The sequence below is a fragment of the Mus musculus genome, chromosome 14, assembly GCF_000001635.26.
Source record: "Mus musculus strain C57BL/6J chromosome 14, GRCm38.p6 C57BL/6J".
Lineage (NCBI taxonomy): Eukaryota > Metazoa > Chordata > Mammalia > Rodentia > Muridae > Mus > Mus musculus.
Genome location: NC_000080.6, coordinates 43310120 through 43329004, shown reverse-complemented (window position 1 = coordinate 43329004; position 18885 = coordinate 43310120). Strand labels below are relative to the sequence as shown.

At 41.5% G+C, this 18885-nt stretch overlaps 1 pseudogene; it reads right to left on the bottom strand.

The window, feature by feature from the left end:
* Gm9597 overlaps positions 1-13232 on the bottom strand; it is a 78249-nt pseudogene extending 65017 nt beyond the window's left edge.
* Positions 13233-18885: the final 5653 nt, after the last annotated feature.

The following is an 18885-nucleotide window of genomic DNA, read 5'->3' as shown; positions in this document are numbered from 1 at the left end:
TTTAAGGGGGATGGCTTACAGATTCAGAGGTTCAATCCCAAAATATCAAGGTGGGAACATGGTGGCCTCCAGGAGGGAATGGTACAGGAGAATCTGAGAGTCCTACATCTTCATCTGAAGGCTGCTAATCGAACACTAACTTCCAGGTAGTAAAGTAAGGGTTACTCAGGGTCTTGCCCACACCAACAGTGACACATCTACTCCAACAGGGCCACAGCGTCTTTTAGTGCTACTCAATGGATTAAGCATAGACAAACCATAACAAATATTGATGTAAAAATGCTCAATAAAATTCTCAAAAAATGGAATCTAAGAACACATCACAATGATCATTCATGAGGATCTACTAGGTACCATGCAAGGAATGCAGAAATGATTCAATTGGCAAGAAGTGTGGAACTACATAATTCAGGTTCATAGAATCACAAAATAATTGCAACCTGTCCAGATATTGAATCCTTTATCCTCAGGCTGGTCCTCTTGTCTAAGAGCTGTGGTGGCTACCATTATTCTACTGAGAAAAGCAGAGAAGTTACTTCTGGGTCAACATCTTATACTTACATCACCCCATGCAGTTAAGTTTCTTCTCAAAGAAACCCCACAACACTGGCTGTTCAATGCATGGGTGAAGGGCCTACTCTTGGACCATCCTGGAGTCTGGTTTGTCTTCATTTCTGTTACCATCTTGACAGATGATGACCTACAGAAGCTCATTAATAATTGCATGACAAAAGAAACATGAAGATACAGAACTGACTAGAGCTAATGAACACCTGCTTATCCCATGAAAGATTCTGAGGGAATGTTCTACACAAATGGAACATCTTCATTAAACCTGGAAGAAGATACACAGTGTCTTCAGCAGATAATTACTCCCTTGAGGACACAAGTAATCAGGGCACTGAGTTGGCTGGCCAAAAATTGTCCTGAAGAACAGTAGAAGCCGGGCATGGTGGCACAGCCCTTTAATCTCAGCAATTGGAAGGCAGAGGCTGGGAGATTTCTAAGTTTGAGGCCAGCCTGGTCTACAGAGTGAGTTCCAGGACAGCCAGGCGATATAGAGAAACCCTGTCTCGAAACAAACAAACAAACAAACAAACAAACAAACAAACAACAGTGGATTCTACTGACATTCTGGTCACATACTGTGACCCACTGCTGCCTGAGACTCTATAATATAAACAGGGGAAATAGGGGATGTAAATATATCCAAAGTGTAGCTGAAACCAATGGTTGGTGGTGGACACCAGAGGGAAGAATCACTCTGCCAGGAAATATGGGCAGGTTTCTGGAAACAAACCTTCACCAGACTACCTGACTTATATCCACACTACTTTCTAAGTTGCTCATAACACGGTATGGTATAACTGGACTTAACAGCCAGGCTCAGTTCCTTTAAGGAACATGTCAGCTTTATAGTAAAATATGTGTAAAGACAGATATTTCTGCCAGAAGTGGGAACATATGAGGGGCCAAACTATGGTCAATTGTGGGAAACTGACTTCACTGATATGTGTCCTGCTGGAGGAGGATAAGAGTCCATGCTTGTTTTTAATGAAACCTTCTATGGGTTTATCCACTAGTCTGAAACTTCTAAAAGAGTAGCTGAAAAGCTCTTCAAGGTACTTGACCAACAATTATACCATGCCCTTTGAATTGTGTCAAACTATAGTAGAGCATTCATAGCCAAAAGCTGTCAATAAACACTGAATTATTTATGAATAGATGGAAAAATTCATGGTGCATGCAGACCCCAGAGTTCTGGTCTCATGCAAGTAAAGAAGAGTTCCCTAAGGGAAACTCTACAAAACTCTCAGTAGATCTCAGGGAAAGGTGGATGGGCCTCCTCATTACTTTGGGCCTATTGTACCCAATACTGGGAGAGATTCATTCCTATACTCTTTTATTGGAATGCATGACCCATTGCTTTCTAGGCTCAGATATCATCAGCTAGCTATTACTAGCTATTTGTGGTGGTTTGAATAAGAAGAACCCTTATAGGCTCATAGATTTGAATACTTGATCAACAGGGTATAGCACTCTTTGATGGTATTTGGAGCTGTGGCCTTGTTGTGGGGGTGGGCATTAAAGTTTCAAAAGCCCAGCTCAGGGCCAGTATCCCTGCTTCCTGCAGATCCAGATCCAGAACTCTCAGCTACTTCTCCAACACCATGTCTGCCTCTGCATGATTCTGTCAAGACAAAAATGTACTAAAGTTCTGAAATGGTAAGCAGGCCCCCATTTAAATGCTCTCGTTAAAAGGACCTATCATGGTCCTGATGTCTCTTTCTAGCAAGAGAACACAGACTCAGACACTATTTCAGAGCATATAGCCAAAGGCATTATCCTAAGACAGAGACCTTGGTGTGCTCATGTTCCTTGCTGCTATATTCACAATAGTCAGGAAATCAAAACAACCCAGATGTAATATAACTGATGAAAGGATAATGAATATATGGTGCATATACACAATGGTAATGAACTGTGACAATATAAATGAAATTTACAGGGATAAGTAGAGAGATCCATTAGGATGGAGACATGAATAATCTTTCTGAGTGATATAACCCACACCCAAAGAGAAAAAAACCACATGATGTGTCTTATGTGGATGGCAACATCGAATGTCTAGAGATGTGCATTTAAACTGCAGTATCCATAGAAGGTAATGCACTAGTGTTGGGTTATAGGAGGATATTTCAAGAAAATAATAGAACACATAATTTGTGAAGGAGAAAAAGGAAAACAGTAGGACAGAGTGAGGTAAATGTCTTGGGAGATTGCAGAGGAGTGTGGTGGCTTGAATATGGGAGTGGTACTGTTAGGAGTTGTGGCCTTGTTAGAAACAGTGTGTCAGTGTGGAGGGTAGGCACTGAGACCCGCATACTAAACATATGTCCTGGTGTTTCCTCATATCAATAAATCTCAGACTAAGACCTGGGACAGTAGACTACCATATCCAGAATTTGGTAAAGTCGAGTGGGTTGGAAGTCCCAGACCCACAGTAGATGGCAAAAGTGTCACCTGCTTCCTACCAGGCCTCTTTCATGGGACCAAAATCTTTATATAGGAACATGGCCTGTGGTTATTTAGAAGAGAATAGGGTTCTCCCTGCTAATGAGGTAATAGAAGATGGTAGGGTTTAGTCAATAAGCTTCCCTTCCTGGACATTCCTTCCTCAGAAGTTACTTAACTTCTAGTCTAACCTTAAGACATGTTATGCTTTCATTTCCATGAAAAGCAATAAACAGTTTACAACCAAAGACTGTTTCTCTCATCAAACCAACTGTGGTTACATGGAGAAAAAGCCTTTGCCTACAGAGCCTTGCCATCTAAGTCTCCAACAGAAGGCCCCTCAATACTCCTGGGCTAGTCACCTCTGAGCTAATCCAGAATTCCCCATTCCCTGATTTCAGGGCTAGTTCTCAGTCTGCTGGCCTCCTCCATGCTCAGCTTCTCTGAGACTTCTAGCAGTGACTGCATGTCTAAGATTCTGAGAACCCCTTGCCCTGTTATCCTTGCAGGCCAGCAGGGTCAAACCTGCTGTGAACTCTCTGCACCCCAGCACTGTCTGGATGTCCAGGATTTTGTGGGTCCCTGTCCCCAGACTCCTAAACATAGGCCTGTGGAATTCAGAACAATATACTACCCAATGAAAAGCCCAGGGACAAGTTTGGGTTATCTTGTTTGGGGTTGGTCATCATTGAGTCTCATACACTCTCCCCAATCATTAAAGACTGATGCCATTGCTCTTCCTTCCTTTCTGGAAGATAATGGTAAGAACACATTGCTGAAGAAGATGGTATCTGGCACAGGTATCAATTCAGGCATCTATCTCAGTATTTTCTGTGTGTTGAGAACATATTTATTACTCTTTTGCAGTTACTTGGAGATATTTGGCCCATTGTAACCCACCAAATTTCTATAGAAGTGATAATCCCTTGGTAGCCGAGATTGCAACTCCCTGTGTCCCATCACCCTCCCAACTTCTGTCTTAAGATCTGGCAACTGTTATTCTAATTTCAGCTTCTCTAAGTGGGCTAAACTAAAGAGGGAGCCCAGGGCCTCATGCATACCAAGCAGCAAACACTGCAGGAGAATACACTACACTTCACCACAACACACTGCACCACACCACACCACACTACACTAGAGCACCCACAGTCCTCCTGTTTCTCTGAGATCAACTTACTTTCTTAGCCCTTTCTCAGCCTTCCTGCATGGATTATCTGCCAAAACAAGGTGAATGTAATAAACCAAAGTGAACATTTTCTACTTTCATAATCCGCATTGAAATTTGCTGTGAACTCTGTGCAGAGTACAGAGACAAGGAAAGACTTCCCCCTCTTCCCCTATGTATTCAACATAGTCTTTGACATTTTAGCCAGAGCAATCAGGCAAAAATGCCGATCAAAGTGATACAAATTTGAAGGGAGGAATTCAAGACACTACAATTTGAGGAGTATGGGATATTACACATAAGTGAGCTCAAAAAAATCCAGGAAAGAACTCCTACAGCTGATAAACCACTTCAGCAAAGTCAATGGATACAAAATTAACTCAAACAATCCAGGAACTTTCCTCTACTCAAAGGATAATTATACTGAGGAAGAGATTTTTTTAAAACTACATACTTCACAATAGTCACAAACAATATCTTGGTGTGACTCGAACAAAGCAAGGGAAAGATCTGAATGACAAGAACATTAAGTCTCTGCACAAAGAAATCAAAGAAGACCGTAGAAGATAGAAAAATCTCCCATGGTCATTGATGAGCAGGATTAATATAGTAAAAAAGGTCCATCTTGCCAAAAGCAATCTACGGATTCAATGCAATCCCCATCACAATTCCAACTCATTCCTTCACAAGATAGAAAAAGAAATGCTCAAATTTATCTGAAATAACATAAATCCCAGTATGGCAAAAACTATTCCTAACAATAAAAGAATGGCTCGGGAAATCACCATCTCTGATCTCAAAATATACCACAGGGCAATAGTGATAAAAATGTCATGTTTCTGGTATAGAGAGACAAGTAGACCGACAGAATAGAATTAAAGACCTAGAAATGAACCTACACTCATATGGTCACTTGGTCTTTGTCAAAGGAGCCAAAACCATCCAGTGGATAAAAGACAGCATTTTCAACAATTGGTGCTTGTTCAACTGGCAGTCTGCATATAGAAGAATGCAAATTGATGTATTCTTATCTCCTTGTACAAAGCTCTAGTCCAAGTCACTCAAGGACCTCCACATAAAACAAGATACATTGAATCTAATACAAGAGAGAGCAGTAAAGAACCTCAAACACATTGTCACAGGGGAAATGTTCCTGTACAGGACACCAATGACTCATGCTGTAGGACCAAAACAGTGTCAAATGGGACCCCATAAAATTGAAAAGCTTTGTAAGTCAAAGGAAGCTGTCAAAAGGACAAAATTGCACACACATATAGGGAAAACTTCTGTACCAACCCTACATCTGATAGAGGGCTAATATCCAAAATATAAAAAGAACTCAAGAAGTTACACTCCAGAGATCCTAATAACCCTATTAAAGAATGGGGTACAGAGCTAAACAGAAAATTCTCAACTGAGGAATCTTGAATGGAGGAGATGTACTTAAGAAATGTTCAACATCTCTAGTCATCAGGGAAATGCAAATCAAAATGACCCTAAGTTTCCACTTCACAGCACCCAGAAGGGCCAAGAACAAAAGTCAGCTGAAAGGTGATTCTGGCGAGAATGTGAAGAAAGAAGGACATTGCTCCATTCCTGCGGGGACTGCAAGTTGGAAAAACCACTTTGGAGATCAATCTGGCAATTCCTGAGAAAGTTGGAAATGGTTCTACCTCAAATACAGGTATACCACCATGGTACATATACCCAAAAGATTCTCCAATATATTAAAAGGACATATGCACCACTATGTTCATAGCAGCCTTATTTATAATGACCAGACGCTGAAAACAACACAGATGTCCCTCACAGAAGAATGGATACAGAAAATATGGTACATTGTACAGAAATACTACTCAGCTTTTAAAAACATTACTTCATGAAATTCAAAGGCCAATGTTTGGAAGTTGAAATATCATCCTGAGTGTGGTATCCTAGTCACAAAAGGATACACATGGTATGTAGTTATTGATAAATGGAAATTGGTCAAAAACTGCGTGGAATGCCCACAATACAATTTACAGACAACGGGAACCCGAAGAAGAAGGAAGATCACACCAGTGTGTGAATGCTACAGTTCTACTCAGAAGGGGGAAGCAAAGAATGTTTGGAAGTAGGAGGAGAGAAGGATCTGGGAGGGAGAGAAGAGTAGGAGGTAAAGGGGGTTCTGGTTCAGATATGGGAGGAGATGGGGAAGAACTACGGAGGGAAAGTCATTTGAAAGGAGGTCTGTACCCATTGGGGAGGGGGAACTGTGTGTAGCCACTATAAAGTCTCAGATGCCAGGGACCCAAGAGATTCCCAGAAACCAACAGGGAGGACATTAGCCTAAATACCAAACAAAGGGGAAGTAGGAACTATACAGACCATATTTATTGGATAAGCATGGCAACCTTTGAAGGGTGGGGCTACCCAACCACCTCAAAAGTATTAATCCAGAATTCCTTCTCTCAAAAGGAAATGCAGGGATAAAGAAAGGAGCAGAGCTTGAAGGAATGGCCATCCAGAGACTGCCCCAACTTGGGATCCATTCCATCTGGAGACACCATACCCAGTCACTATTGCTGATGTCAAGAAATCTGATGCTGTCAGGAGCCTGTTTTCTTTCTTTCTTTCTTTCTTTCTTTCTTTCTTTCTTTCTTTCTTTCTTTCTTTCTTTCTTTCTTTCTTTCTTTTCCTTTCTTTCTTTCTTTCTTTCTTTCTTTCTTTCTTTCTTTTCCTTTCTTTCTTTCTTTCTTTCTTTCTTTCTTTCTTTCTTTCTTTCTTTCTTTCTTTCTTCCTCTCTCTCTCTCTCTCTCTCTCTCTCTCTCTCCCTCTCTCCCTCCCTACCTCCCTCCCTCCCTTCCCCCTTCTCCTTTTTTCCCACAGGTGGAAGAACATTTTTGTTCCTTTTCCCTAATCACAGTGTAAAAATGATAGATACAAGTTAGGATTATGTAGGATTTTGGGTAATCAGGAGATGACTCAGTACATCAGTATATAGCAATGGTTGTCAACCTTCCTAATGCTGCAGCAAATCTTTTATGTACTTCTTCATGTTTTGGTGATACTCCCGCCCCCATATCATGTAATTATTGCAAGGCTACTTCATAAATGTGACTTTTGGTTTTGGTGTCTCTTGAAATGCTATGCATGCAGCCAAACATGAGACCGAGCGAGGGGACCCAGATTGTGAAATGAGGACAAGGACTGAAGGAACAGAAGGGGCTTGCAACCCCATAAGTAAAACAACAAAATCAACCAAACAGAGCCTCGCAAAACTCACATGCACTAAACCACCAAGCACATAGTACATGAGGGGATATCCAGAGTTCCAGCTGGATACGTAGTAGAGGAATGCCTTATCTGGCATCAATGGGAGGGAATGCCCTTGGTCCTGTACAGGCATGATGATCCAGGGTTGGGCAATGCTAGGGCACTGAGGCAGGAGTGTTTGGACGAGGGGGTATAGGAGGACCCTCATACATAGAGGCAATGCTAGAAGTAGAGGGGATGGGGTTTTTGGAGGGGGAACTGAGAAGGAGGATAACATTTGGGATGGAAATACATAAGAAAATCAATAAAGAAAAAGTAAAAATAAAGGTATAAAAATCAAAAATGGGGCAACCCTGGAGAACAACAACTTACAAAAAACATCAGGGTCTACAGATGCAAGCCTCACGAACAGAACATAGAAAAGAGAATCACCGGCAAAGGAAATACCATAGATGATATTAATAGATGATATTAAAAAGTCACTCAAAGAATATACAGAGTAAAAAATTCCTAACTCAAAACATCTAGCTAATGCAGGACACAATAAAAAGAACAAAACTAAGAATAATGGAAAAAGAAGTGGGTGAGGGATAACAGTTCAAAGACCCAGAAAACATCTTCAACAATATGCTTTTTAAAAGTCCTTAACCTAAAGACAGAGATGGCCTTAAATTTACAAGAAACCTACAACACACCGAATCATTTGGACCAATACAGAAAATCATCCTATCACATATTAAACAAAAGTATAAATGTACAGAATAAAGAAAGAAAATATTACAATCTCTAAGAAAAGAAAGTCAAGTAACATATAAAGAAAGACCTATGAGAATTACATTTACGTGTCACCAGAAATGGTAATATCTAAAAGATCTTGGACAAATGTCTTTCAGACTCTAAGAGAACACAAAAGCCAGCCTTGGCTACTATACCCAGAAAATTCTTTATGACCATAGTTGGAGAAAATAAGATATTCTGCGACAAAAACAAATTCCAACAATATCTTTCCACTAGTTCCGCACTATAGAGGATACTAGAAGCAAAATTCCAACAGATTGAGTGTAATTATACCTAAGAAAACACAAGAAATGAATAATCTCACAAGAGCCCCAAAGAAAGGGAAAAGCATGTTGTCTCCATTCCCTGCCCTATTATCTCTACGAGTTTACGAGTGTTTGTCAACCTACATGGTCTGTTGGAAAGGCATCACCCCAAGCCTCCACCACCATTAAGCAGAAGCAGAGAATAAAGAGGATGGAGACACTCAAAAAGTTTCTCCAGAAGATCAAAAATGAGAGAGACGAACTCCAGGGAATCCTAGCCAATTACACTAACAAGGATTTGAACAACAGGTAGTCATTATGCCCAGTTCTTCGCTGACTGTCTTGGGCCCTCTCTGTTAACCTCAGATTCCCTCATATCACAGGAGGCTACACCACCAGGCTGTCCACACATCCAAATTCATTTTGCTGAATGGATTTTCGACACAGAACTTCAAGTTCTGATAGTCGTGAAATGGGACTCAGGCAATTTGATTTCTCCAAAGATAAATCAGAGCCTGTGGTATGGATTACTGTCTTGGCATAAGGGTTGTAATGTGTTAGCCCTAATCCTGCACTGTAAGAATCCTATAGAGGTATAGTTTTGGGGAGATGCAAAGTACACTGTGTTTATGGCTAATCATGTTTGCAGTTGACCTGGAAGTAATTTTGGTTCAACTGGTCCTGTCAACAGCTGGAGGGGCTTGGTCCCACCTACTGTCTCTCAGTATAACTGGATTGGCCATAGTTCATCACTGCTTTTATCAAATTTTATTCACTATACTATCAGATAATGTGTGATCATTTGGCATTCTGATTGTGTTTGATTATGAGGGGGGTGTCAATGTGTGTGTGTGTGTGTGTTTCACTTAAGAGCTGGAGTGTCTGTATAGTATGCTGGGGCCTGGAATTTTGCTTGATACAGTTTCCAGCCAAAAATAGTGAAGACAGAGGGAGCCTCACTTTGAGGTGCACAGCATATGAGCTCTGAGCTCACCTTAGGTGCACACTGGAAATGTAGTATCCTATAGATACTGATTATGCCCTTTGGGAGTTTATGTAGCAACAGAAGCAAGGATTGACAATTCCTTGTCTACAAACAGATATGTCATCACAGGTTTTAGGTGGATCCAGGACTATGGCACAGGTTTCTGGAAAGTTCTTGGAGAGCTAGTCTATTTTTCATGCCCCTTTTGGGAAATAAAGTAGGTCAAATCCCTGCCTTTACTTCCCTGCCCCTACTGACCCCAGGCAAAGAGTAATAAGTTTGATAAGCTCCAAGTGGAACTGGTAACATGGAGCAATGTTGTGGCATATATGTGTTGGGGTAGGCCACGATTCAGCTTGAATTAACATGATCCTTGGATCCTTAGTTCATGGGATTATTTGTTCATTGGGCCATGCCCTCCCACATAATCAAAATTAGGACATTCATGCTCAAGATGCAACATGACCAGGTGATGACTAACCTGAAGAGAATGCCCCAGGACATCAGTGAGACCTTGTACAAGTACAAGGAGTTGACTAAAGAAAATCAATTCTACTGGTGAGTGACTAACAGGGTCCTGATCCAAACACTAGGCAAAGGATATGTCTGTCCATCCTTGTCTTTGAACCAAAGTAGGGGCTCAATTTATATACTGTTTGCCTCTAAACCAGAAGCCTGGCTCCTTCAAAGCAAGGCTCTAGGATTTTTACCACTTAAAGTCATTTTGGCCAAGTGTGAAGAGTCTGTGAGCAACTCAAATCATTGTCCTTTCCAACAAAGTATATTTGAATGTAGATACATAGATAAGGTTTCCATGGGACACCTAAAAAGACTATATGTTGGTTGGGTCTCTTCTCTTCTCCTAGAGAAGGTCTGCCTTCTACCTACAGGTGATTTTTAAATAACATGAACATATAAGCACACATGTGTTCCAGGTCCTCTTGAGAGATACTTAAGTCACTGTTAGTGTCACAGTTTACAGATGTACCTCGGCTTCTGAAATATGGCTGTCCTCTGGATTTGACCTCTCTCAATGTGATGCTCCGTTGCCAGTCTAGACAGTTGTCTGGGCTGACTGGGCACCAGGGCACATTGTGGCAGGGATGGTCCTTGGAGGAGTGGGAGGAAGATGGATGCTGACTTGTGTAATCATTTGTTTGTTTGTGACTCGGCATCGGGCACTGCCACCTCCAGAGTGAATCTAACCATCTCCAGCACAAAGTCAGGATGTTATGGAAGGAGAACAGACAGTTGCTAGAGGAGCAGATTGCACTAGAAAATGCTCCAACGAATCAAAGAGGCTGTGTAAAGAAGACAGCCTGAAGACCAATGACCTATGTACCAAGCAGCTGCAGGTAGGATGCATAAATCATGAGGAGCAGGTTGCAGTCATGTCTAACCTTAAACACAGTCAAGCCTAAGCAACCATCCTGTACCTTATCCATGCTCTCTCCTAGGTCTCATCCAGTTGTTCATTTCTGTGATCATTTCCAAGACTTTATGTGCAGTTATCCTCCTTCAAGAAACTACATATTTGGGAAGTCAACAATCATGCTCAACTAAAAGCTGCATTTCCTTATGATAGATAGGTTGAACACATAGTAGACAAGTACATGCCAGTATGCTAAATGAGTTCCATGTGCTTGCCTCCATTGTAGTAGCACAGAATGTTGATTGATGAAGTCAGAGCTTCAGCTCATTTGCTTCTGAGGGTTCATGTGAGATCACAGGCAGTACAAAATTTGCAAGTATTAGATCCCAGTGTAATTGCCATATGAGAGGAAATCATTGCCTTTTGTGTGTTTGTGTGTTGGGGGTGCTTGTATGCTTTCTCTCCCCTTTCCCTGCATTGCAAGATATTCTCATCACTCTGCCTAGATCTTGGCTCACACTGAAAGAGCCTGAGCAGGTACTTGTCAGGACTTTTTTCTGTCATTGTTGCTAGAGTTCTTTCCTAGAGCTTATATTCTGGAGCTGACTGGATCAACAGGGATGTGAGAAAGGCTTCTCTCAGCATGAGTGTTGGTGTGGCAGATGTGAGGCTTCAAGAATGAAATTTCACTAACACTTTCAACCTAGTCTAAGAAATGTGCCTCATAAGTAGTGTTAGTGCTCAAGGGATGGATAGCAGAGTCGAGTGTCTCACATTAAACATAGCCTTCCATAGTCCCCATTCAACTGTTTGTCTACCATCCATTGTTATCTCCTCATAATTTTCTACTCACTTATGATTTTTGGACAGAGAGAGTGACAGGTACATATATATATACAGAGAGAGAGAGAGAGAGAGAGAGAGAGAGAGAGAGAGAGAGAGAGAGAGAGAATGTGTTTGTGTGTGGCATAAGCATGTGTGTACCAATATGTATCTTGGTGGGTGTGTTGAAAGTCCAGTTATTTATGTAAGGTTTTGTTTAGTTTTTCTTTTTTGTTTTATTTGTTTGTTTGTTTGTTTAATGGGATAGCAGGTTTTTGTTTGTTTGTTTGTTTGTTTGTTTGTTCAGCCTTTCTGTAACATATTCCCTAGAAACCAGGTCTGTCACTGAACCTGAGACTTCCTGTTTTGTTTAAGCTGTCTGACCAGCATCTTTGAATCTTCTGTCACCTCCCAGGCAGAGATCTTTGTATGGTTTGGTCTCAATTAATTGTTATGAGGTTCAGTTTCTCATAGCTAGGAAGATCATGGTGTTATTTTCTATAATTTTATACAGGCATTTTAGTGTTTTGGGATTTTTTTATTTATTTGTTTTTTTAAATGCCAATTCATTAACAAGGAGGAAGACAATGCTGTCTGCTTCAGGTGTCAGACACACAACTTGACTCACTGTGCCTTCTCATGAGTTTTATCTCATCATGATGGAAACTTAAGAAAATGGAGGTAGGGAGGGGGTAGACCAGAGGTGGTCTTACCCAAGAAACCTGGGCTACATGTTATCCACAGTGGAGTGTTTCAACAATTAATACCTTTCTAAACCAAGAGAAACCATGTTGCCAACACTTAAAAGTGAATGAAAACATAGATAGTCCAACCCACCTTTTCCAAATCTTACCATGTGACCTCAGATTTCCCTTCCTAGTCCTTCCCTCATTCATTACCACTTCCAGACCCTGGGTTTGGAGGCCCACCCATGTGACAAAAAATCGCAAAGCAGGCATGGTACCTTTAGAATACGAGTATGATATGGGGCACATAAGGAGCGCTCAAAAAGAGCTAGCTGAAGATATGAGACAAAACGGGGCTCCAAGGATTTCGATGTTCTTATTGAAAGAACACTTAGGAACCTAAAACAACAGCCTATCCTTCTAAGATGGGAGGATGGGGCTCTTGGAGGTCAGGGGGCAGGAGTCCAGGCACCCTGGAGTCACAAAAGATGGTTCCCTGGCCTGGTGGGAATGCATTGGTGTTGGTTGAGGGACCACAGAAGCCAACTTACCTGGATTATCATGGCTTTCCATCCACTGGTCCTCAGACTCCAGTGGCCCTGGGATCAAGCTTCTTCGTGAAGTTCCACTTCTGTGTCTGTCTTCTGCTGCAGGGCCTTCACAAAGCACTCTTTCTCTTGCCATCTCATGGATGCTGGCAGGGATCACAGGTGATACTCAGACCCCTGTGTCAGGAGGTGAGGACACCAGGCAAGATGTGACCTTCGTGGCCACTTCCAATCCAGCCACATGCTCTTGTCCTCCTCCCAGTTGGTCACTGCTAGGTTTCCTTTCTAGGCAGAGGAGTTCCTGGACCCCTGACAGCAACCCCTTCCAGCTCTATGGTATGGAGAGGTGACACAGGATGTCACTTCCGGAATTATCTAGGAACCAGGTCCTCCAATCTTCTCTATGGCAGCTATCTCAGAGCAGAGCTTCTCGGGCCCAATAGGACAGAAGGACAGTCTCCAGCTTTATTGTTTTCTAATTAAACTCTATGGTAATAAAAAGTTAAACATGTTAATCATTTTAAAAATAAAACTTAGACTCCTTTGCCTTCATTGCACTAAGATAAACCCCTGGAATCTAATGAGTGTCTAACTGGTTTCACCAAGTGGATTCATGGAATCCAACACTGCATCCCTTTGCTGATATTGTTTTCCTGAGTCTATCATAGAAATAACTTTGCTTCTGTACAGATTCCCTCTCATTGTTTTGCAGAGTGCTGCATTTAAGAAAAATCAAGGCATGTTAAGTCACTAACCTCTTTTTGGCTGACATTATTAACTTGTGTGTGTGTGTGTGTGTGTGTGTGTGTGTGTTTGTGCTTGCGCGCGCCCAAGCGTGCACTCACACAACTGTGTTTTTAAATTGGGTATTTTCTTTACTCACATTATCCTGTTTCCTGGTTTCCCCTCATAAAAAAAAAAACCTCCCCCAATTCCCTTTCCACTCCCCTTCTTACCAACCTACCCACTCCTGGTTCCTGGCCTGGCATTATATCGCATGAACTGTAATGTGTTGAATTGCAGCTACTGGATAATATCTATGGCTAACTGTTTTTATTGGTGCTAGAGAGTCTTATGAGAAGTAGCTAAGCTAGGTTTAGAGAGCAGAATATATTTCAGCTTGGAGCTTGCTGGAGGATGTTCTTCTGAACTCTCTTTTTTAGAACCTTGAATCTTGTGTGGACCTACTTGTGTGTGCAGAGGACCCATTTGTCTGTTTTATATCATACTTGTAGAAGCAGCAAATATCTGCATGGAAAAAGTTCCTGACCAGGAAATCAGCACAGGCCCAGGCAGCACAAGTTGGGTTAATTTAAGAATCGATTACACAGCTCAGGTCCCAATACTTCCTCAGTTGTCAGGAAATGTGCTGTATTATAGCAGTGTTTTTATTGGTGTGTGTGTGTTTGCGTGTGTGTGTATGTTTGTGTGTGTATGTGGTTTTACCCAGGTGTTTGTGTGCATGTTTATGTGTCATATTTGTGTAATGGTAGCTGCTTCTTTTAGGTACAAGTATATAGTACTGTTCATTCATGTATTCTTTTCTTTTATGTATGTGTGCATGTATATGTGAAGGCACGTATTCTTGTGTCTCTGTACACATATGTATGAATTTGTTTGTATATATTCACATAGTCACTTGGTGAGCAAACACCTTAAATGATATAATAGAGGACAACTTAAAAGAGAAAAGTACTCTGTCAGTTCATTTTGCATTGGGGAAACAGTTCTTCATCATGCCTGTCCACCTAGCTCACTAGAACAAATGGAGACAAACATGGTATAAAGTCAGAATTTGAAGGGTTTGTAGAAGGAAAAGTGCTTATCTGTATTGAAATCATTTGTAAGAAAAGAAAGGAAGGTGGAACCTGGAATTAGCAATGAGCCTGCTGTGTTAAACCCATTTGGCAGAATGTCAAAAAGGCTGGCTAAGCCTTTGTGTTCCTTCTCTGCACATCATGAATAGTGACTGCACAGTGGAGGACCAGGGGGCTTCTTGCATCTTCTTGGCATCCTAGTTTGTTTTTCTGTTTGCCTGCTACCATTTTCTTTCCAACTTTGCCTATGCTTCACTCAGTCTCCCTTCCTTGGAGTTTGTTCAGGGCGTTATGATTTGAAAGTTTGAGTTCTTTGGAGTTGAGACTGTTCCAAGCTGAAGGGCCATAAGTATGGGGAAGTGTAAGAACAGGGCTGCCTCAGACAGCCCCTTAGGCTCATGATAGTCAGAAGCGCAAACACTCTGTTCTATGTGTAGCCCTCTGTAATTCCTGTTATTAAAAACAGCTTTAAAGTTTCACCAGCTCGGGACAGGTATTCTTGCTTCCTGGAGTTCCAGATACAGAATTCCCAGCACCATGTCTGCCCATATGATGCCATGCTTTGGCCAAGACAAAAATGTAATAAAATTAAAATTAAATTAAATTAAAATTAAAATTACTTGAAAATATAAGCCCAGTTTCATCCTCCCACATCCAAGGCTACATTTTCCTACCATCTAAGTAGTGTAGCTGCATTTCCACCCAGGTCAATACCAGACAGTGGGCTTATGGCAAATATAGTCTAACATCTCTGCATTTGGTCTGCCCAGTAGCTTTTCCACACCTTTACTGCATGGCAAAAAAGCAAAACCACACTAAGACAAGGAGGTAGTATGGAGGTGGGATAACTGACTGAAGACTTTTGAAAGGCTACATGGAAACCAACAGTTGTAGAACCATTAAAATATATAAATCTATATAAATGATGCTTAAATAGAATTAATCTCTTATGCTCTGACAATGCCTCCCCTAAATCCAATAAACTATCAAATGAAAAACACAGGGGCAGTTTTAGGTTATTTTGTTTTGGGTTGTTCATCATTGAAGTTTAATACCCACTCAGGAAACATTAAACATTAAGCATTACATTATACTACACTTCACTACACTACTCTAGCCAACCCCACACAATGTTTGTATCTCTCCATGTTAAAATGTTCATGTGTACTACATATATCAGACACACACACACACACACACACACACATTTTTATAAAAAAATGTTTACCTAACAACCACTGAAGAATGTCATGTCCTCATGTCCTGTCCCTGACTTTCCATTCTTCAGAGAATGATGATCTGTAAGCAGAGCCAAAAGTTAGAAATGCATAAGGCATTCAGTACTTAGTGAAAGAAATGCATAAGGCATTCAGTACTTAGTGAAAGGCTTGGTCCTGGGTAACCCCCTAGGCTGCCCCTACCATTTCTCATTGCATGTCATCTGCTCCTCACTGTCATGGTGACTTTCTTCTACTCTGTACAGCATTAGTCCTGTTGTCTCCTCATACTTGGAAGACCTACTGAGATTTCTTGAAAGTTTTGTCTTTTTTTGTGTTAATAATCAAAGGGAAGTAGACTAGAATAAAACCTGTGTTGCTGTAAATCTCTCCAACCCAAATATATCCCGGCAAGCAACATTACAATATGATTACATGCAGTGCACCTATATTGGGGAGATATACCACTACATTACCATCTTTCTGAGCTTGTGAGAACCTTTCGAACTTGCAGTTTTTCCAGACCATGTGCTTCTGCTCCACTTTTCTCCTTCCTCCTGTGTGTCCTCTCGCTCTTCCATTTTTGCCTTCACCCCCCAACCCCTTCTGCTCCACCTTCCCTTTTACCAGCCTGGTCATCAGCTCTCCTTTATTTTACAAATTAAAATGGGAATCAGGTTTACAGGAAATCACCTGAGTGCTGACTCATTCCTCTTTCACAAACACTCCCAGGAGAACAGAATTAACATCTTATATAATTAGCCCCAGGGCTTCCACAGGAACCCTGTGATGGGATCATCTCCAGTTTCCTCTCTATTATTCCTGCTAGGAAAAACCAGGGGCAAAACCTTGAGCTTCAGTGAATGTCAACCCTGGTGATGCATGCTGACCTCTGGAGGTGTCTTTCTACTAAAGGCTCACCCCTATACTCTATAGTCTTTGACTCTAAACAGCAGGAATGGGATCAGGCATAGGTGTCTTCCAGGAAGCTCTAATGGTTATTCTTTTTTTTTTAATTAGGTATTTTCCTTGTTTATATTTTCAATGCTATCTTAAAGGTCCCCCATACCCACCCCCCCCCATTCCCCTACCCACCCACTCCCCCTTTTTGGCCCTGGTGTTCCCCTGTACTAGGGCATATAAAGTTTGCAAGTCCAATGGGCCTCTCTTTGCAGTGATGGCCGACTAGGCCATCTTTTGATACATATGCAGCTAAAGACAAGAGCTCCCGTGTACTGATTAGTTCATATTGTTGTTCCACCTATAGGGTTGCAGTTCCATTTAGCTCCTTGGGTAATTTCTCTAGCTCCTCCATTAGGGGCCGTGTGACCCATCCAATAGCTGACTGTGATCATCCACTTCTGTGTTTGCTAGGCCCCGGCATAGTCTCACAAGAGACAGCTATATCTGGGTCCTTTCAGCGAAATCTTGCTAGTGTATGCAATGGTGTCAGTGTTTGGAAGCTGATTATGGGATGGATCCCTGCATATGGCAATCACTAGATGGTCCATCCATTCGTCACAGTTCCAAATTTTGTCTCTGTAACTCCTTCTACAGATGTTTTGTTCCCATTTCTAAGAAAGGGTAAAGTGTCCACACTTTGGTCTTCGTTTTTCTTGAATTTCATGCGGTTGGCAGGTTGTATCTTATATCTTGGGTATCCTAAGTTTCTGGGCTAATATCCACTTATCAGTGAGTACATATTGTGCGAGTTCCTTTGTGATTGGGTTATTTCACTCAGGATGATACCCTCCAGGTCCATCCATTTGCCTAGGAATTTCATAAATTCATTTTTTTAATAGCTGAGTAGTATTCCATTGTGTAAATGTACCACATTTTCTGTATCCATTCCTCTGTTGAGGGGCATCTGGGTTCTTTCCAGCTTCTGGCTATTATAAACAAGGCTGCTATGAACATAGTGGAGCATGTATTCTTCTTACCGGTTGGGACATCTTCTGGATATATGCCCAGGAGAGGTATTGTGGGATCCTCCGGTAGTACTATGTCCAATTTTCTGAGAAACCGCCAGACTGATTTCCAGAGTGGTTGTCTAATGGTTATTCTAATACTAAGGCACTGCCCTAAGCCACAATGTTACCTTCTCCCTCATTAGAGCAGGAGTCTCTAATCCCAAGAAATAGAGATTTGGTACAAACTAGTAAGAGGCCATCAGGACTTTGAGACAGTTGGTCTGGGGAGGAAAAGGGCAAGATTAGAAATTTTGCATCTGAGGCCCCTTCAGGAGGTTTTCATGTTTTTAAAATGCCCTTGCACAAACACCAAAGATGCAAGTCAGATACATTCTACAGGAAACAAACAGATCCCATGTGAGTGGAGGCTGACATCATTTCCCCTGAAATAAACTTCAGCAAATGTTTGAAGAATAGCCATTTGATAAGTCCCATGTTGACTTTCTGGAGCTATCATTACAAAGTACCACTAAGTGGATGCCTTAATCAATACAGGATTTTTATCCTCTATTCTGAAATTCAGGAGTTCAAAACTATGGTGACTTAATTTCTTCTCCTGTTGCTGTGATATAATATCCTTAGACAAGGGCTAGTTTTCTTTGCTGCCCAGGCAATTTGCAGGGCCTGCTCTCCTGAGTGCTTCAGCTTTTGAGGAGCAGAGCCAGGTATAACACTGTCGGGTAGCTTAACCTGATATCTAGTGATGCTATTTGTGCAGGTAGATAACAGCTTGACATCAGTCTTTACATGACTAAACTGTCCCGAGTATGCAGTGTGGACTGAGACACTTCCTTTTCTCTTTCAGATAGATATTCCTAGGCTTGAAAGCATTCTGTCAGCCACTCTCAAGGACCAATCTTGTAGCATCCAAACTGACTATGGAGTCTCAAATGGCCACTTGTCTTGTAGCTGTTGTAGCAGATGAATGAAGTTACAAGCCTGGAATTTAACTCAGGGAGCATGGACATTTACTAGGTTTAATCATAGGAC